The 21,856-nt window shown below is 42.2% G+C and overlaps 1 protein-coding gene across 3 annotated transcripts in view; it reads left to right on the top strand.

Moving 5' to 3' along the window:
* enc2 (ectodermal-neural cortex 2) overlaps positions 1-16,623 on the top strand; it is a 55,763-nt gene extending 39,140 nt beyond the window's left edge. For all 3 annotated transcript variants that reach the window (XM_064930204.1, XM_064930206.1, XM_064930207.1), the window contains one exon: positions 15,613-16,623. The gene's annotated coding sequence lies outside the window, so the exon portion shown is untranslated. The remainder of the gene's footprint in view (positions 1-15,612) is intronic.
* The last annotated feature ends 5,233 nt before the right edge of the window (positions 16,624-21,856 follow it).

Genomic DNA, 21,856 nt, shown 5'->3' on the forward strand with positions numbered 1-21,856 from the left:
TTTGGACTTATAACTGCCTTTTTTTTATACATTGTGTGTTTGAGCTACAGACCAAACAATAGTCTGTGATTTAACGGGGGCGGATTCCATAACTTCTAGTGACTCCCAAACCTGCATGCGGGAGCGTAATCATCGCCTGAAACTAATTAGCATAATGCAACGGACATAAATATCCCTAGAAAATATTCCTATTCATGAAAATCACAAATGAAATATATTGAGACACAGCTTAGCCTTTTGTTAATCACCCTGTCATCTCAGATTTTCAAAGTATGCTTTACAGCCAACGCTAGACAAGCATTTGTGTAAGTTTATCAATAGCCTAGCATAGCATTATGCCTTGCTAGCAGCAGGCAACCTTGTCACGGAAATCAGATTAAATCGTTTACCTTTGACCTTCGGATGTTTTCACTCACAAGACTCCCAGGTAGGATAGCCAAAGTTCATTTTTTCCCAAAATATTATTTTTGTAGGCGAAACAGCTCCGTTTGTTCTTCACGTTTGGCTGAGAAATCGCCCGGAAATTTCAGTCACGAAAACGCCCAAAAATATTCAAAATTAGCTCCATAATATCGACAGAAACATGGCAAACGTTGTTTAGAATCCATCCTCTATGTGTTTTTCTAATATCTATTCGATAATATATCCGTCGGGACAATTCGTTTTTCACTAGGACTAGGAGTAATGGCTACCTATTTTACGCGCAAATCCCTCTCGAAGCCACCGTGTGATCACTTACACAATGTGGCCGCCTACGGCTATTCTTCAACAGAAATGCGTAAAACTACGTCACAATGCTGTAGACACCTTGGGGAATACGTAGAAAGCGTGAGCTCGTTGGTGGTACATTCAATGCGAATAGGGAGTCATTGGAACGCAGCGCTTTCAAAACCTGGGGCACTTCCGGAATGGATTTTTCTCAGGCTTTCGCCTGCAACATCAGTTCTGTTATACTCACAGACAATATCTTTACAGTTTTGGAAACGTTAGTGTTTTCTATTGAAAGCTTATTATATTATAATTATATGCATATTCTAGCATCTTTTCCTGACAAAATATCCCGTTTTAAAACGGGAACGTTTTTTTTCTCCAAAAATGAAAATACTGCCCCCTAGCACCAAGAGGTTTTAAGGGGCCTGGTCTTTTTACAAAAAAACGTCTGTCGAGTCCGAATGGTTTCAGCTCCAAACTATGAATAGTTATCTATGAAGAGCGTAGACTTACAAACAAGCACGTAACATGTTTTGTTCTATGATGCTCATATGCTAGACAATAGTTGTTAGAAGATAACTGAGTTCTAATACATAGATCATAGGAAATCCCAGGACAAAGTGTCTATAATACTGTTATACTCTCACATTGTTCCTGTCACAAACTCCACACCATAGTGAGCAAAGAATTTCTGTACTTTCAGCATTCATAATTTATTTTTGTTTTTTTGCTTTGGCTGACATTTTTTTTGTTATTGACATTAGTCAATAAAACTCATGAACTGTTTATGTCAAGTACTTTTGTGTTCTACTTGTACCCCTGGTTGTCCTGAAAAGTAAATGGTAAAACACTTCATTGTGAGGCTAAATATAGGGGCTGAACAAATTAAAAGACGATTTTTGCTGGGGTCTCGGGACTGATAGGGTTAATGACTGTTCCTGTGTGTAATAATTAGCACCCACCTCAAAGCCAACATCACAGGGCTCCATTTCACAGAGGAGCAGGTGGCCCAGCTTCATAATTAGCTCCTGCGGGCCAGGCTACAGAGGCTAGATCCCTAGGGTGACTGCCCTTCCTCCCTCCTCGGCTGGAGGATGCAGCGGCTGGGAATCCTGTTTTAGCCCATACATTTTTAAACAACTGCAGCAGGTGGAAGAGAGAGGGACCAGCTGACTGCAGCCTGCCACATTCCACCAGTTTTTCAAGGGTCTCTCTGGTACTGCACCTGAACTTTACCACAGCGCCCAGGCAATATTTATATAACCTTTCCTGCTGAGACCAAGGTCCCGTTTACAGATGAGCCCTGTATACACATCAATGTACACATTGCTACTCACATCAATACATTAATAACTAAACACTATAATAGACAATTATTTAATATAATAATAATAGGATTATAATTATTTAATATGACAATCGGATTATTATTATGTCAACAGTGGACAGACTACCACATGTCAGTCGGTACATTTTATGTCAAGCATGTGTATCCTTATCATTTTAGACTCCACTGGAGTCTGGTTCCTCTTTTCAGAGACATATTTTAGTACTTTAAAAGGGCATCCCAAGCTCCTCTGGCCATTAGCCTAAAGCTGGGCATTAGCCTCTTACACCTATCAAATCTCAGGGCTTGTGAAACACAAGCTAACACATTTAATGTGGGCTTAGCAATAACCTTATCTAACCTCGTTGTTCCCCTGGCTCCTGGCCAGCACACGAGGAGGATTAGGGTTACAATGTGGATGGATATGGGTGGTCGAATAGTCAGGCTTATTAGGCTAATCCAATCTGGTACGACGACTGTTTTCTGAAGTATAATTCATTGCATTTAGAATCATCTGGTCCGTTATATACATTTATGGCGTCTTTCACGCCGTCACATTCTAGCAGGACAAATTAATCATATCAGTACGGCAGATAGTTTCTCTACAGTGTTGCTACAATGTTGGTCTCACAGGCTTTGCCCCCCCCCCCCCAAAGCTGTCGTTTTGGCTTAAATGAATGTCCAAAGGGAGGTGTCTGCCTATTGGAAAGCTCTCTTGGCACAGCGTCATGCCTCTAATCAGCTGTCACAGGGGTGACTCTGCTCACTCCTGACATTTGTTTGTTGACAACAGTCACACACAGGGACTTTTCTCCCGCTCAGGCTCTGTTATGGAATAATCTGTTGGCCGTGGGGCTGTGTTGTGTCAACAGGATAGGTGGGGTGTCAGAGGACACAGTAAAAACGCCACATTGAGCCAATTCATTGTGTCCGAGCTGCTGCTGTGGTCTGGAGGAATGCAGTCAGAGGAGGAATGCCCCTTCACTGCTCCTTGAGAGAGACCTTCCTTCCACATCTGCTGGCCATCTTCTCCCCCTGCCCACACTCCTCACTGTTTTGCAAGGCCTTAATGAGACCCTACTTACAGCAGCACACAGATCCGCTCAACACTGTTTGCAGTGGCTGACTTGAGCTGCGATGATTTTATAATAGGCTTGAGTGTAGCTTACAGCTGACTCCTGTACAATATGAAGTAGGACAGCGGTTGGTTGTGGGAGGAAGAGGAGGGGAAGAGTCCAGGCAATGAAGAGAAAAGATGTGTGTCTTGGCTTGCTTGGAGACAGGGAGTTTTTCTGCTCTGTTATACAGTGACTTCAGGTTTGATTGAATTATGCCCAAGCAGAAAATAAGAACATACTACTGTAACATCATGATCTTTCACTCTGTCAGCAAACCAAATATTAGCCTAGATTCAGTATGAATCAAGTCACTGCACTGAAGGTCTTCTGCTCCCATCCTATGCTATTATATTTTATAGCATGTTTTTATGAACCCATCAGACCCAGAGGCGTCAATGTAATGATGGTTGACCATAACATTCTGAACAGAAATACAGTAATGGTGTCTTTCTATAATGAACCAGCCTGTGAGCTACCCAGCAATACCCTGGGCAATTTGGCAAAGTGGCAGCAGAGATGTGTGACTGTCTGGGTGCTCAGGGTCTCCTATCAAAGACAACATCTGAGCTACACCACAGTCAATGGGCCAGAGAGCGGGAGCCTGCCAGGCTGCTACACACCTCGGGCTACAGTCTGCCTGCTCGCTCACCAGAACTTTCCATCTGAAACTGCAACACTGTAGACAAGCCTTAATGGGTGTAGTAAATGGGGAATGTTAGACATGACCATTTCCTCTGCTTTAGAAGGGAATGTAGGCCTAATGCTAATGGCCTGGGTGTTTTACTGTAACCATTTATCAGATGCAATGGGTGGTCTCTGAGAAACAATGTTGTGCTGTTTTATACCACTCTAGCAATGTTGACTATGTAGCCTAGTCTACACAGAGCGCGATCCAGGCAACTGAATCCTTGAGACCTCATTGCTTTAGCCTCCAAGCCCTGGCGACATATGTAATTTGAATCATTTTACACAACGGGCAAAGCCTTCGAGGAGGGGAAAGAAAACATTTCCTTAGGTCGACGTTTAGATTTACTAGAAACTAACTCTGCTGTGCATACAAGGATGGCATTATTCCTAGCCCTTGTTGCTGTGCATACAAGGATGGCATTATTCCTAGCCCTTGTCCCTGGTCTGACCTCTCGTTGGTCTGTCCTCATTGTAGTTGTGGAGATGTCAGAACTGGGGCGACTTCTGCTTTTACAAGCTCTACAATGACAAGTATCAATTGGTCAATAAACTCTGACAATACTGTGAACTTTTTCATAGCCATCCATTAAAAATTCATCATGGCCTTTTGAAAGTTATTATTTTCAGCTTTGCCTATGTTATGGCTGAAGATAAAGTCTGGGTGTGTGGCATTTTGGTAATAAATAGTCATGATATATTTGTCTGATATTTTACTCATGGCACTGGCAGAGCTTTGCCAGTTAAAGTAATTGCAGCTTGTGTGTGTGTGTGTGTGTCCCAACACGTGACATTGTTTTTGAGTTGGGTACACTGGATGTTACTCCTTCTCTTGCCTCCAGTCCAGAGGGATTGTGTTGAGCAGCTGCATTCGACTGTCCTTCAGTAATCCAGGTAATTTGCCAACAGTTGGAACAGTCCTGACCCCATGCCAACCACCACCCCCTGCTTCCAGAAATACTAAACCAGCTAATTGTGTCAATGTTGCAGAGGCACTAAATCGGATTGTGTGGATATTAATCTGATCTCTCTTTTTGGCACAGTACATGGTACTGTCGCAGGAAACATGGCATTTTGGCCCAATGTACTGGAGAAACAACTGTAAAGCAGTGCTTTTTTTACCTGATAGCTAGACACAGTGAATCACAGATCGAGCAGTCACTCATTCACTCACACAACAGAGAAACATATTCAGACAAACTACATATCAACACACAGCTTCCTCTCCCCAGAATAGTAGGGCTAAGCTTTGCTTGTTCGGTCTGCCCTGTGTAAATTGGCAGTGGATTTAAGCAACATTCTGACATGCCATTGCACTGGACTTCCCTTTCCTGGAATCCACTGGCTCATTGCTATCTCTATCCGCCCTGAAATTTCCAAGTTTATCATCATCGCATTAGGCCGCAAAGCTGTGTTCATTCTGCTCCAGTCTAGACTGGTGTCTCGTGTAGATAAGAATATCATGAGCTGTTATATAGCACACTGTAATTAAAAAATCTGGCTCCTATCATACAATTCCCAGGAACAGGGTGATATGCTATTGAGCTTCCTCCTCTTGTTTTTACTGCAAATAAAATTGCCTTTCACACTTAGCTATTACTTTTCCACTTGAAAATGTAGTTTTAGCCCTTTCCATTCATGCCCTTATACGGGTTGAACATGGCAGATCAAATTGGGGCACTAATAAGCACCTAAATTGGGACGTAGTGGCTGAACAGTAAAATGCTATATGTGACATCAGGGCGCTGGCTCTGCCGTCACAGCACTGTATGGGTTTTGACTGACAGCTTAGGGGTGTAACGGTACCCTTATTCATACCGACCCTTTCGGTATGGGAACCACATTTCGGTCCGTACTGTGAATCCAAATGAATACATAAATACAAAAACTAGGGATTTAAATTTTGTAAAATGCTGCTGCTGACTAACTGACCCTCATTAACCGGTTAACAAATGGTATAAAACTTTTTTAAATAGTATTTTCTGTTGGCCACGTAATTATACTATCAGAGATCTGTATATAATGACGAGATGTTAATTTCTCATCCCTAACAATGGTAGTCGTCCCAAGGCAGGAAGGCAGGTGACATAGAAACACATTGGGCTTGGTTTGGACAGATTTTGGAGAGAGTGAAAGCTCTCGCTGCATACATACACGGGCCAGACTTTTTCATTAAGAGCTTAATAGAAACATGCAACAATGGCAAGCCTATTGTGTTAGTCAAAATGCTATAGCCTACTATTGAACTTTAAAAAATATATATAAAAAAATAAAAACGTATTTACCTAGGGAAGTCAGTTCAGAACAAATTCTTATTTACAATGATGGCCTAGGAACAGTGGGTGAGCTGCCTTGTTCAGGGACAGAATGACAGATTTTTTACCTTGTCAGCTCGGGGATTTGATCTAGCAACCTTTCAGTTACTGGCCCAATGCTTTAACCACTAGGCTACCTGCATGCAACTCCTGTAATGAATCAGGGAATAAAGTAATTTTCAAACATTTTGCCAAAATACAATTAGCTGGAAAACACTGTCCTAAACCAAATGCGAGCAGTTGTGCCAGAGATGAAAATCTCCATTAGAAACTTGTGATAAATAAAATCCACGACGACTGACATAGAAAAGCGCCAATTTAATTCCGCAAATTGTCAAATGTTATTTTCGGCGGTTAACCAGTTAACGTGTTAACCATTTAACATCCCTAATAAAAACACTAGGCCTATAGGATATGCCTATGCTGTGTTGTATGCCATTGCCTCCTGAGTAAATTTGAGCTGAAAAAAAATAACATTGTATGCTATTCCGTTAACAACTAGCTAGAGTTTATTGCCACGTTTATAATTAAAATCTTAACTGGCTAATTTCAAACAATCTATTTTTTTGTGAGGTGCAGTCTGTAACTAGTTCTGTACGATGGCGAGTGGTGGAATCGGTAAACCCAGAATTGGATGATTATCGCTTAAATCTCCAGTTTGGGAACATTTTGGCTTCACCGTAGATTACAACGGCGACAGACAAGACAGTTGTGGATAAAATGTTAACAGTATGTCCCCACTGCTCAACAATAGCCTATGCAGAGTGGAACGTGTAGCTTGTTGTTGTCATAGAGCCTCCTTGTGTGTGGCGACCAAAGTTAGGAGATTTAGAATTCAAATCATGGATTTAGAAGTTAAATGAGAAGGATAGGCTACAATGACTGACAGCCAACAGGTGGCTGCTACTTAATAATCTGAATGGAGTTATTTAACTGTAGGACACGGAGAAAGCTCATGCAGCCTCAGCTAGCCTACCTAGCTATGTGAGCTAGTTTAGCTAGCTTCTCTCGATTTGATGCAATCAAGACCAGTACTACAGATATCATATTGATGACAAGCTAGCTAGTAACACGGAACCCAAACCGGCTGCATGGGTGCGCCATTGTGCATAAATGTATTTTGTCCCCCTACACCAAATGCAAGCACGACACGCAGGTTAAAACATAAAAACAAACTCTGAACCAATTACATTAACAGGTCGAAAGCATTAAACATTTATGGCAATTTAGCTAGTTAGCTTGCACTTGCTAGCTAATTTGGCCTATTTAGCTAGCTTGCTGTTGCTAGCTAATTAGTCCAGGGATATAAACATTGAGTTGTTATTTTACCTGAAATACACAATGTCCTCTACTCCGACAATTAATCCAAACATAAAACGGTCAACCGAGATCGTTTCTAGTCATCTCTCCTCCTTCCAGGCTTTTTCATCTTTGAACTTATATGGTGATTGGCATCTAAACTTTCATAGTATTACTACACCGACTGGCAACACAGTTAGTCTTTCAATCATCCACGTAGGTATAACCAATGAGGAGATATGCCAGCTGTGCCACCAGAGACACTGGGTTCGTGCCCAGGCTCTGTCGTTACTGGCCGCGACCGTGAGGTCCGTGGGGCGATGCACAATTGGCCCAGCGTTGTCTGGGTTAGGGAGGGTTTGGCCGGTAGGGATGTCCTTGTCTCATCGCGCACCAGTGACTCCTGTGGCGGGCCGGGCGCAGTGCGCACGAACCAAGGTTGCCAGGTACACGGTGTTTCCTCCGACACATTGGTGCGACTGGCTTCCGGGTTGGATGCGCGCTGTGTTAAGAAGCAGTGCGGCTTGGTTGGGTTGTGTATCGGAAGACGCATGAATTTCAACCTTCGTCTCTCCCGAGCCCGTACGGGAGTTGTAGCGATGAGACAAGATAGTAGCTACTACAACAATTGGATACCACAAAATTGGTGAGGGGAAAAAAGGGGTCAAATAAAAAATAAATTTTGAAAGAAATGTAAAAAAAGAAATAGAAAGGAGTTCTATTTTAGCTGTTGGCAACACAGACGCGCATGAGCAGTGTGGTCAGCCTGTTTAGTCTACAAGCACGAGTTGGTTGCCGTCTGTCTCTCCCTTGCTCCCTTTTTCACTCGCACACAGTACACACACTGCAAGGCCCCTCCACCTGCTAGAGGCACCTCTTCTTCTTCGTTGAGGTTTTACGGCGGACTACATCCAAAAGTTGTATTGCCGCCACCTACTGTACGGATGAAAATAAAAGATCCCAAAAGACAAAATGTATGTCGATTTTAAAATAATCCTACTAGCGTTGAGCGGTAACCAGATGTTCATATCGTTTCTGTACCATACCGGGGTATACAGTATTACCGGAAGTGCACACGCGGCACATTTTATTTTGACGCTCAAAACAATTTAGGCAACATGAATCTTGATCTCTGCTGTAACCAAAAAGCTTGATCTTGACATCTAGCCACATAGCTAGTTAGCAAACCAAATGCTCAGCTGGATAGAATTTATTTGAGACATCTTAGATTTCTAGTTATAAGCAGTGGCGTAGCACCGCGGTTTGGAAAATCATAACGGTATTTCGAAATACCCAAGTATACGGTATGTCACCCATGCCTAACTCAAACTGACTACCAGAAAGTCACTCAACATTCTCCTATACTGTTAAAAGCAATAGTCCATGTCTGACCCCTACACAGGCTCAGGAGCCTGGGATGGTGGCACATCTTCCGTCACCAATAACCCTTGCAGCTTTTCCACTGTGAATTCCTGAAGCCTCAGATACTTTCCTAACGCAGGCACAATTATGTCCAATTTCTTTGACTTCGTTGCTACTTGAGCCGTGCAGTTTATCACAGTTTCAATGAACGCCACAAAATCCACATTCTTTACATACAGCAAGTCTGGTTCTCTTAATTGACAAACCTTCACGATGGACTGTGGTGCATCCAAAATGTATTATTTTGATCGCCTCCGTATAGGAGAACAGATGGACCGCCCTAACTTTAGCCACCTCAACCTCGGACATGGTACTCTACAAACACGATTCCCCCCACAATTCCAACATGGCCGTTCTTCTCTCTGATCTTCCATATGCTCCTTTCGTCTGCACACATTTTGAAACGTGACCAAATCCTTTACTGTTTTGTGTGTGTACACTTTAGATGTGTAGGGAGGTATTCATTGTAAAAAAAACAATGGCACTGAGAAACTTTCTTCCTTTCCTCCATTCACCATGCGGGTCAGGTGTCGGGCCTTAACCACATCTGGGATTCTTGTCGCAAGGATTTTCTGCTTTATTTCCACTGTCACCCCAGAGGTTACTCCCTTAACAGGTGCTCTACTTCAGAGTTCAAAGAACTACACTTCAGATGGCCCAACTCTCGGGATGCCGCCGCCGCCTTCTGTTCTTCAGACACAATTAATGAGGACAAGTCCTCTCCTGGTCACTCTGATTGATCCCACTTTTTCTCCAAATGGATCTCCCAGATTCACATCCTTATCAAAAAAATTCCATCCCAACAAGGAACATCCGCTTATCATCCCTTTCAGTTTTCAACACTTTATAATTTTAATTCCATTCTTTGATACTACTGTTCTCCATTCCTCTTCTCCAACTCCACTAGACACGCTTCTTGTTTCACTCTCGACATCCACTTCCGCCATGATCTCCCAAAGCAGCACTTCTTTCTCCCTTTCTTTCTCCCTTTCTCCCAACTCTGGTTAATAAAGTAGGTAGCTTACAGATTGACTTTTCTGCTGCTTCCTTCACTTGAATCAGACCTTGGCTGAATCCGACGAGGTCTATACGAAACTGGTCATACTTTTTGGACCTGTGAAGACCTCTACGTGAGGCCCCACATAACAATCGTTGTCACAACAGACAGTGCCAGGGACATTGAATGTTGTCACACACCGGACTTAGGCCACAAGTAGGGTGATTATTAGTTTTGCTTCTTTTGCCCAATAAAAATATTTACAGTAACTGTTGGCATTTAATTTTCCCGCTGTACCGTAACCCCAAAATCGCAATACGTGCTGCTCTGAACATAAACACAGCACGCGATAAGAAGTTGCCCACATTTCTCGCAGTAATTGGGCAACTTTGGCCCATTTTCTTTTTACATTTTCAACAGGGAACTGCTGTAATTTTAAGAGGACTCAAGAGGATGCATTTTGAAAGATGAGACATTGAGAGTTAGAATAAATACCGCTTTGATGTAAAACAAGCAAGCCAAACACCCATGAGTCCAAATGTGCACTTCACAATCCATGATTGTGCACACCATTGTCAGACATGCTTTTTAGTTATGTACCCAGTAGGTCCCTCAGGTCCTCTGGCACTGGCCTTTTAACTTTCCCAAAGCCTAGGACCAAGAGGCATGGAGAGGCAGCCTTTAAATACTATTCCCCCAGCCTTTGGAATAGCCTGCCAGATAAATTGAGGGGGGCTAAAACAGTGGGCATATTTAATTAACAGATCTTTTTAGATCTGCTTTTCCTTAAGGTACCTTAGTGGTCTTTCAGTTTTTGTTATTCTTTCATTTTTTTATCCTTTCTGTTGTGTAGTAACTAATTCAGTTTTTTTTTGTTTTCTCCTGTGAAGAGCATTGTGTTGCATCCATATATGAAATGTACTATATATATACACTGTATGACCAAATGTATATGGACACCTGTTCGTAGGACATCTTATTCCAAAATCATGGGCATTGATATGGAGTTGGTCCCCCCTTTGCTGCTATAACACTCTTCTGGGAAGTCTTTCCACTAGATGTTGGAACATTGTTGTGAGGACTTGCTTCCATTCAGCCACAAGAGCATTGGTGTTTGTTGGGGTTGAGGTCAAGGATTTGTTCTGTCAACTTCTTCCACACCAGTCTCGATAAACCATTTCTGTATGGACCACGCTTTGTGCAAGGGTGGAATGTCATGCTGAAACAGGAAAGGGCCTTCCCAAACAGTTGCCGCAAAGTTGGAAGCACAGAATTATTTAGAATGTCATTGTATGCTGTAGCATTAAGATTTCCCTTCGCTGGAACTAAGGGGTCTAGCCCGAACCATGAAAAACAGCCCCAGCCCATTATTCCTCCTCCACCAAACTTTACAGTTGGCAATATGCATTCGGGCAGGTACTGTTCTCCTGGCGTCTGCCAAACCCAGATTCGTACATCGGACTGCCAGATGGTGAAGCGTGATTCATTACTCCAGAGAATACATTTCCACTGCTCCAGAATCCAACTGCGGCAAGCTTTACACCACTCCAACTGACGCTTGGCATTGGGCATGGTGATCTTAGGCTTGTGTGTGGCTGCTCAGCCATGGAAACCCATTTCATGAAGCTCCTGATAAGCAGTTGTTGTGCTGATGTTGCTTCCAGAGAAAGTAGCGGTAGTGAGTGTTGCAACTGAGAACAGATGATTTTTACACGCTTCAGCACTCGGTGGTCCCGTTCTGTGCGCTTGTGTGGCCTACCACTTCGCAGCTGATCCGTTGTTGCTCCTAGACATTTCCACTTCACAATAACAGCACTTACAGTTGACCTAGGCAGCTCTATCAGGACAGATATTTGACGAACTGACTTGTTCGAAAGGTGGCATCCTATGACGGTGCCACATTGAAAGTAAGGCCATTTTACTGCCAATGTTTGTCTATAGAGATTGCATGGTGACATGCTCAATTTTTTTATACACCCATCAGCAATGGGTGTGGCTGAAATAACCGAATCCACATATTTTGAAGTGGTGTCCACTTTTATTTATATATAGTGTGTGTGTGTGTGTGTGTGTGTACAGTTTGATTTGATTCACAATTCACCAGGACGCACACACACCTGAATGCAATCATGACTCCTTCTATGCACACCACAATTGGTCTGTTTCTCTGAATAGTCTTGTGAAAGCCAGCACTGTAAAATCGTATTTTATAACTTAGCTAGTCATGTTTGCAATAGAACAGGCTTTCAAATCATGCCCACCTGACCCAGATTGCGATTTTATAATGAACCGTTGGATTGGATTGCATTAACAACGGCAGTCATTGTGTGCTGGCAGAGATGCGGGGTTGTGTTCCAAATGAAACTATTAGTGTGCTTGCTCTAGTTCTTGACCAGCTAGTAGAGCTCAAAAGGTACCTTATAGTGTAAGACTCTTCTTTGAGTCATAAACGTGCATTGAAATTGCTTAGGAACTGTGCACACTGGGTAGGTTTGTGCCACTTTGAGACACGAGTTGGTCGTCTCACTCAAACCCTTGCAATGTTTTTGTCTTATGTTGCACCGACCCTACATTTTCCAGGAATAATCTTATGTTACTGAATGTGTCTAGAGTGTTTTCAGATTTGATCATCAACAGAATGTGGCGACAAGTACAGTAAATGTAAAATCAACAGTGTAATGTTTGGATTCGGACTTGTCAGGTGAACTGTTGTGTCCTCAACTTTGGTCTCATCATTTTCCTGAACTTTCAATTGCTATCATGGTTATGCTTTTCATATTTCTTCTGTAAGAAACGGCCTATGTGGATAGGGCTATATTTCATCAATTCCCACGAGTGTAAAGGGTTAAGACACTCTCTGTATGGGGTGTAAGAGCAGGATGTGCAGAGATGTTGCCAACACAAAGGTTTGGTAGACTTAATGGAGCCTTGTTGGTCTCCACTTCCAGGGCTTGTTGCATCTTGTCTAAAAGCGACACAATCGTAGGCTGATGCAGAAGGAATTAAAAGATAATTGGGCTTAATTGTCTGTCTTCTCCCTTTACTCATTTGTTAGAGTCCTTTACAGGCTTTGAAGGTTGATACTGCAGGATTACTCATAAATATTATTCGCTGTTTAAAGTTTTTTAACCCCTTTTCATTACCAGCGAAGCAACATTGTCATCGTAAACTGTCATTTGAGCTGCCTTTAAGCTACTTAATGCAGCAGCAATTTTGTACGTAATTAAAACGACTTCAAGATTCCTGGAATTTCATTTCATTCCACATGGATCATAACATTTTCTACAAACCAAATTCAGAGAAAAAAATACTTTTATTTCTAGAGTTTGTTTGTTGGATGACAGCCGCACAGAAGCTAAAACCTTTTTTTCCCCAGCTGCCCTTGATAGGAGGGGGATGATAACTCACTTTTAAAACTTCATGCTGCATGCTATGCTGCTGTTGTCCAATAAATATGCAAACCTGAGAGAGAAACCTTATTGCTTTATTCATGAGTCCCAGTGAACAGATGTGAATTACATGAAAATGTTATCTTTACTATGTGATTTAGTGACTTCTGTAGTGATGATCAAAGAGGTGTGTAAGCACAGTAGTGCACTGTGTGAATGTATCTTTCCCCTTGCTACCTGGATGCACCCATAATATCCAGTACACCGGTATGTTCTGAAATGGTTTGATTGCTGCTATTTAATGCCTCTGCACTCTCAAAGGGAAAGGATTAGCATTAAATTGGAGTGCAGTGAAAACATGTCAAGGTGACGAGAAGAGGATTAACGGTGCTTAGCTCGGAGGGCCGCAGAGGTGGGACGAGGGGTTTCTCTTCTCCAAATCCTCTGGGTAAACACTCTGCTCGCGGCTGCTGCTACTGCCGAGAGCGGATCACAGAGGAGCAGAGGAAGGGAAACATAAAGAAAGCTTAACTTCAATCCCTGCCTCACTCTATAGGACCAGGAAAAAGAGAGCGGCTAAGAGGAAAGGATCTCATTTAATCCAGATGCATTCTAATTCTTAATGCAAAAAAAAAAAAGTCTCGCTGGGGGATTTTGAAACCAGTTCTACCTCTAGTGGGATTTTTCAGCCTTGCCGGAAGTGTGTAGGCCAAACTTGAATTAGAAACTGTACGCATGGCCTAGTTCTAATACCTGTTTAATATAAGCACTGCTGCCTGTCCTCAGGAGTCTCCATACTGTAAATCCATGTCACGCATCAGTTAACACGATAAGCATGTTTCCACACCCATTTGGTTTATCCTACCTCTGGGAGTTGACATTGCCCATGAAAAGGGATGTGATACCTGACCTATAGTAACTGCAGTAACTCCTTTTGTAAAAATATATATTTTTTATATATATATTATTTTATATATATACACACACACACACACACACACACACTGCCATTCAAAAATTTGGGGTCACTTTGAAATGTCCTTGTTTTTTAAAGAAAAGCACATTTTTGGTCCGTTAAAATAACATCAAATTGGTCAGAAATGGTTAATGTTGTAGCTGGAAACAGCAGATTGTACGCCTATGAAGATATTCCATTAAACATAGGCCCATTATCAGCTACCATCCCTCCTGTGTTCCAATGGCACGTTGTGTTAGCTAATCCAAGTTTATCATCTAAAAGGCTAATTGATTTTGCAATTATGTTAGCACAGCTGAAAACTGTTGTTCTGATTAAAGAAACAATAAAACTGGCCTTCTTTAGACTAGTTGAGTATTTGGAGCTTTCTTTTGGAACTCGTCAGTCTATTCTTGTTCTGAGAAATGAAGGCTATTCCACGTGAGAAATTGCCAAGAAGCTGAAGATCTTGTCCAACACTGTGTACTACTCCCTTCACAGAACTGCACAAACTGGCTCTAACCAGAATAGAAAGAGGAGTGGGAGGCCCCGTTGCACAACTGAGCAAGAGGACAAGTACATTAGTGTCAAGTTTGAGAAATAGAATCATCACAAGTCCTCAACTGGCAGCTTCATTTAATAGTACCCGCAAAACACCAGTCTCAACATCAACAGTTGACTCTGGGATGCTGGCCTTCTAGGCAGAGTTGCAAAGAAAAAGCTATATCTCAGACTGGCCAATAAAAGATTAAGATGTGCAAAAAAGAACATCCCGGAGTTGCCTCTTCACTGTTGACGTTGAGACTGGTGTTTTGTGGGTACTATTTAATGAAGCTGCCAGTTGAGGACTTGTGAGGCGTCTGTTTCTCAAACTTGACACTCTAATATACTTGTCCTCTTGCTCAGTTGTGCAACGGGGCCTCCCACTCCTCTATCTATTCTGGTTAGAGCCAGTTTGTGCTGTTCTGTGAAGGAAGTAGTACGCAGGATCATTTGCACAATATATGGAATGCTGACAACAGGGGGATTGCCTCAAAGCCAAAACCAGATGAATACAACAGTAGATGTACAAACTGTGTGCACCCGTTTCCCAAGAGAAGTCATGCCTCTGTCAATTCCGTACACTTTGTTTATGGGGGGGGGGAATGCATTTGCATGACAAGGATCTGCTTGAAAAACAACTGTTGAACTGCATGATTATTGTACAGTAGTCTTACTGTGAATCAATATTTTGCACGACATGAACGTACAGTAATCATCTTGCGCTTACACAATCCAAAACTGAGATGGCTTGAGTCTGTATTTCTCATTGGAGCTGTTGTGTCGGTTGCTGTTTTCTCCCTCCTGAGACTTGGGTTTCACAGTTGTTTCCCCCCCCATCCTTTCTGTTCACAGGTGTCACATGTTTCTGACCGTAGTGACTGGCAGAGGCTTGCTAGGGCTTGCCTGCCCGCAGCACAGCGTGACGTGTGTCCATCGGGTGACGGGTGTGGCTCCGCCAGCGTCGCCCCTTTCTGCTCCTCCAAACCCCCCCCTGTTCCAGATGATCTGAACACAAGGTCCTCAAAGAGGGATGTCATCAGCTGGCTCTACTCCTTCATAGCACAAAGAGACATCCACACCATGCTTCCAAACAGTCTTATCCATGACCATGGAGAGAGAGAGAGACACTTTATAGACAGACCACTGACTTGGGTTGGGTTTATTGCTCAGTATTTTTTACTGAGGCTATTTCTGAAACGTGTTTTTCTTTTGAGGGATCCACTACTAGATCATTCCATCTCTCAACCCGGGCGAAATAGCCTCAAGGGCTGATGTGTTTTTGTAAATGACAATTGATAAACTACAGTAAGCAGGAACACTATCCGTTCCATCATAGGTGGTGCTGTAGGCTCTCAGCACACAGGATTTATGAACTCGGCAAACGCTCATATCCAACAAATAGCCTACAGTGCAAGTCAACTTTATAAAACAATGAGATATATCAAAGAAACACATTGTAACATTGACCTTTCAAAGGAAATAGTTGTTTTTTTACATGGAAACAACATTGATTCAACCAGTTTTTGCTCGGTTTGTTGATAATAGGTCAATGAGGGTACTAACCTTTTGATACTAAGACTTTTTTTCTCTCTGAATTGTGTTTTATTTCTGGAGTTAGTTTGTGGGATGACAGCCGCCCAGAAGCAACGACCTTTTTTTCCAGCAGTTCCTGATAGGAAGGAGAACTTAACAGGAACGTTTTAATGATAAGGACTCACTTTTAAACTGCAGTTTTCCATGTGAGGGATGCCTTCAAGGACTGTAATAAGGCCTCCTTGTGAACTGAATTCCTTGTGCCTAATACTGGTAGGAAGGTTTGTCATTTCACTCTGAAGTGTTTGAATAAATGACTTTTTGATGCATGTTGACTGGTTCCATAAGTACAGGGAAATGGCTTAAATAAGTGCCTCAACTTGTCGTCTTGATTTGTGACAACTCTAATGCAGACATTCCAGAGGGCTTTGAAGTAGAGAAAATCAGCTTATGATAATAATTTGAGTTGGCTTAAAACCAGTGGGGATTTATTCCAGTATTGTATCCCTTTTCTGACGTGGTTACTCTGATTAGAATGTTAGGTCACTCAGAAGTGTTCTGCTAAGTCAGCCAAATGGTAGAAACGGTAGTAAGCTCACTTCAACAATGCAAATAATCTTCTCATGATGAATTATTTAATGCAAGGTTTTTTGGAAGCACACTTCAGTCCATATTTTATTTTTGCTATAGGAAAACACTAACCATTGCAGTATGCAACCTCAAATGACTCCTCCTGTATATTCACGTGTATATACAATCCTTCCTTCCTTTATGAGCACCAATATAAAGACCCCAAGACAAACCTAGTGAAGGCAACGGTAAGTTAGCCTGGCTCTGCCTGCTGAATACATTGTCTGCGTAAATAAATGACTTAAGGTTTTATTCATAACTCAGTTTGCCTAACGATCCTCTCGTCCCCAGGATACAAGTGTCTTCTCCTGTAATGTTTGCACTGCTACAGTGAGAAGCTATTAGCACGACACATTAGGATGGGAGTGACTGGTGTGGACGCAGACCACATCAGTGATATTTCCTGCTTCTTCATGGCCCCTCAGGGTTAAGAGAAACACACGTTTGATTCTCTCAGCTTCTTTTTTTTTTAGCTGAAAGGAACAAGTCTAATCCCTAGGCTCCAGCCATAAAAAAAAGTTTAAATGGGTATATTCCTTTAGACGTTCACTCATCCTTATGTTTGTCCAAATAACAACCACCCATTCACCAATCAGTGACAGTATGGCCACAAGGTTGTTGCGTTGCTGTTTTATAGCCCATTACAGACATATTTTCCCCTCCCCTCTAATCAGCCCAGAAGCTTTAGCATGAGTTCCAAAGGCAGCCAAGGACACAGGCAGGTGTCGCCAGGCAGCATAGCAAGCCCCCTGGGCAGGTGGAAGGTGAGTCCTCTGCCAGGAGACTGTCCAACCTGCCTCTCAGCCGTCTGGACAGACCACCTCCTGCCCTTTGTCATCACTGATATCATATCATCCAAGATCACCCTCCTTCCAACACACATACAATGCCCTTAGGGTTCTATGAGGGAGTGCTACCATCACACTCCTTTTACATTATGAACAGTTAAGATTGTATGTTTTCAATGACCTAGTAGATCTCTGGGCTTGTTCTGCATAGGAACTACAGCCAGATATTGAATTGGGATGGAACTGATTTCCCCCCCCCCTCCCAAATAAATATGAGTTGCTTTTCCATACTTATTTTACTGAGAAAACAGAATTTGCCAGTATAGGCCTATGCTGTTTTCCATTCTAAGATGATGGCAGAGGTGTATCACTGTACTACATAATGAGCTACTCCACCTAACTGCTTTCAGGCTGCAGCACCTCCAAACTCCTAATGGGATAGTCTGTGTATGACAGTAATAGCATTCACAGGGAGCTGACTCTCATTGAAATGCAGCAGCAGAGTTGTTCTGGTGTTTTTCCTTAGCTGCTTCATGATTGAGCAATCTTGGAGCATCCTTGCTCATGTATATTTGAGCATATCCACACCTCTCTTCCCAGTTCACAAAATCCCTCAAGCAATACTTAAATCTCGCTAAACTTCACAGGATTTCAAAGTACAATGAAGTGCAACAATTTTATTTTCATGAAAGGCTATTACATAGTACATTGAAGTCTTGTTGTCTACTGTTTTTAATAACTAAATATCCTTTAGCCAACAGCTTTTTTACTGTTCCCGAAAAGAGAATAAAGAATGCCTTGTTTTTTCAAGCTCATTTCTTGCATTTTCTGCATTTACACAATCACTACACGTGACAGTTCATCCCCAACAATAAAAGAACCAGCTAGCAATAAATACATATCTCTCCATGTCCAATTATGTAGGAACATTCATCCATATCAGTTCTCTCTTGTCTCTCCTTTAGTGTTGCCATGTGCATCACTTTGAGATAACTGACATCTAGTAAATCTCTTCTGATATTATGCTGCTCATAAGGCTTGAACATGAACAATCCCTTACCCCTGCAAGCTCCATGAAGCTGTTCACAACTCTGGAACTCTGTCGACTAGAGCTATTGAAATTCTGAAATGCTTCGGTGTTTTAAAAGGCTTTTGCTTTCTGTAAACTTGAGTATCTCTCAATGAACAAGGAAAAGGATCCAAAGTATACTGTGAGCCACACTGTGTGACCACCATACTGTGAGCTATACTGTACATATAAAAGGCTAATAACCTGGCAGCTTCCCAGAGAGGTCATGGACACAGTGCAGTTGAGTGGAGGAGTAATGCATGATGGTCAGAAAATCATCCCATTAAGAGCACAGAGTCATTCACACTCACTTCACGCTGTAATGCCAATCATAGATCAGGGCCTGTCTGATGCTCCACCAACTCATCTTTTATTTACCGCTGATTAACAGACGTGAAAAAAAAACAAGTTCCATTAGCCCCGTAAGTCTGTGTCATAATAGGTCAACAACATGAGCAGCTCGTCTCCCTCCCCACCGATGGGATTGACAGTGGTCTGCTGCTCTTAACCTCAATTGCTTAGCATGCAGTTCTGTTCTGCAGGAAGTCTTATCGACCTTCTCTCTGAACGACTCTCCTGGGGGGTTGAGAGGTCAGAGGCCAAACTGATGGTTGGCTGCAGCCATATTGTGTGTAAGCGGTGGCTGGTGTTTCTGTCGTTGTGGAGAAGAGAGCAGCAGGATTGGACTGGCCTGACTGCACCACTGGGACAAACAGCTGATAAACAGGAACTACAACACACTTCCACTATGAACTGTACTACAATTATAGTGTATTATTTAGCTATTATAAGAGTTTATCTTAAATGTACTCAACCTACAGGTACCAAGTTCCCAACAGGTAAAATAACACATTTAGAAAAAATGGTGTGCTGCATAAGGTTGAAAAGCCTTTGTATTTTCAATCTTTTTCAACTATCCATGGACTTTAAGCTGAGCTGGAATTCAGAGCTAAATATTATAAACCCAGTCAAAGTTTCCAGAAGGACACAACTGTTGCCCCCCCCCCCCCCTGTATTGTAAATAATGTATAGCAGCCATGGTTTTAGATTCTAGAATATTTTTTCCAAAAAGCTGAATTTATTCATTAGTTCCTATTTGCAGGTTTTCACATATCCAGTTTTCATGAATGTCTTATTAAATTTAGGATCAGGAATGTGATATTGGAATTTTGAACCTAGTAGCTATTCATGCAGAGGAATGGAGAGGGGAATGTCTAGTGGATGGATGACTGAGATCACCTTCAAAACAACCCAATCAAGCTTGAGAATGGAATTATGATGTGTCAAGTGAAGAGCGATGGGCATCTGTGAAGCCCCACACTGCACGAGCGATAGAACAGCAAAGTATGTTTTGTGAATGCATTTTCTCACAGTGCTGGATGCGCCTCTCCTACATTTCATAAACAAACAAAAACAATAACAAATGTGCTGGGGCAAACGGTGGTGTTTTTTCACTTAATGCAGATTCCAGCTATAATGGACATTTGTGTAGGGATTGATACATTTTTAGTTAGGGCAAATCAACTCAGACATTTTAAAGTAGATATTACAGACTTTAGAATCATTTTTAAAGGACATTTCCTGCAACAACAGGGTGGTCAAATTAAGATCCTACACCTGCACCTGTTCAGCGAATCATTTTATCATTATTTACCGTTATGTGAATCATTTTATGTAAACCTGCTGAGAACATCCTCATCTGACTAATGCTGTACTGTTTAATTCCAAAAAGAGGGGAATGTAGGAGAGAATATTACAATTCTACAGAAATGTGTGTGCTTTCCGGTCAAGCTGAGACACGCTCCACCTCGGTTCTATGGAAAGATTTCACATTTACATAACGGAGTCTGGAGCTGCAGTACAGGTAAGCCCAGGGCTCGCCAACCCAGGTGCTCTGTCTGCATTACTCTGGGGTGATGTCATCTTTCTGTCTGTCTGGTAGTACAAGTGCCAAGTGTAGGAAGAACTATGTGAAAAAGGCTACTGTCAAATTGGAGGTGACCTCCCAGAGCAGTGCTGAAACATGTTAGCTGCAGCAGCAGTGAAAAACTTGGCAATGACAACAAAGCTTGTGCCGGATGCCACAGACACACACTCATAAGCCACGCGTACACACACGTGCAATAACAGATCTACACACACACAAACTACTATATACAGTGCCTTTCAAAAGTATTCATCCACCTTGGCATTTTTTCCTATTTTGTTGCAGTTTTTTTATTTGTATTTCATGTAATGGACATACATAAAATAGTCCAAATTGGTGAAAAAAAATGAAAAATGGTGCATGCATATGTATTCACCCCCTTTGCTATGAAGTCCCTAAATAAGATCTGGTGCAACCAATTACCTTCAGAAGTGACATAATCAGTTAAATAAAGTCCACTTGTGTGCAATCTAAGTGTCACATGATCTCAGTATATATACACACCTGTTCTGAAAGGCCCCAGAGTCTGCAACACCACTAAGCAAGGGGCACCACCAAGCAAGCGGCACCATGAAGACCAAGGAGCTCTCCAAACAGGTCAGGGACAAAGTTGTGGAGAAGTACAGATCAGGGTTGGGTTATAAAAAATTATCTGAAACTTTGAACATCCCATGGAGCACCATTAAATCCATTATTAAAAAATTGAAAAAAATATGGCACCACAACAAACCTGCCAAGAGAGGGCTGCCCTTCAAAACTCACGGACCAGGCAAGAAGGGCATTAATCAGAGAGGCAACAAAGAAACCAAAGATAACCCTGAAGGAGCTGCAAAGCTCTACAGCGGAAATTGGAGTATCTGTCCATAGGACCCCTTTAAGCTGTACACCACACAGGGCTGGGCTTTACGGAAGAGTGGACACAAAAAAAGCCATTGCTTAAAGAAAAAAATAAGCAAACATGTTTGGTGTTTGCCAAAAAGCATGTGGGAGACTCCCCAAACATATGGAAGAAGGTACTCTGGTCAGATGAGACCTAAATGTGGCTTTTTGGCCATCAAGGAAAACCATATGCCTGGCGCAAACCCAACACCTCCCATCACCCCAAGAACACTATCCCCACAGTGAAGCATGGTGGTTTTTCATCGGCAG

This window comes from Oncorhynchus masou, chromosome 22 (assembly GCF_036934945.1).
Source record: "Oncorhynchus masou masou isolate Uvic2021 chromosome 22, UVic_Omas_1.1, whole genome shotgun sequence".
NCBI lineage: Eukaryota > Metazoa > Chordata > Actinopteri > Salmoniformes > Salmonidae > Oncorhynchus > Oncorhynchus masou.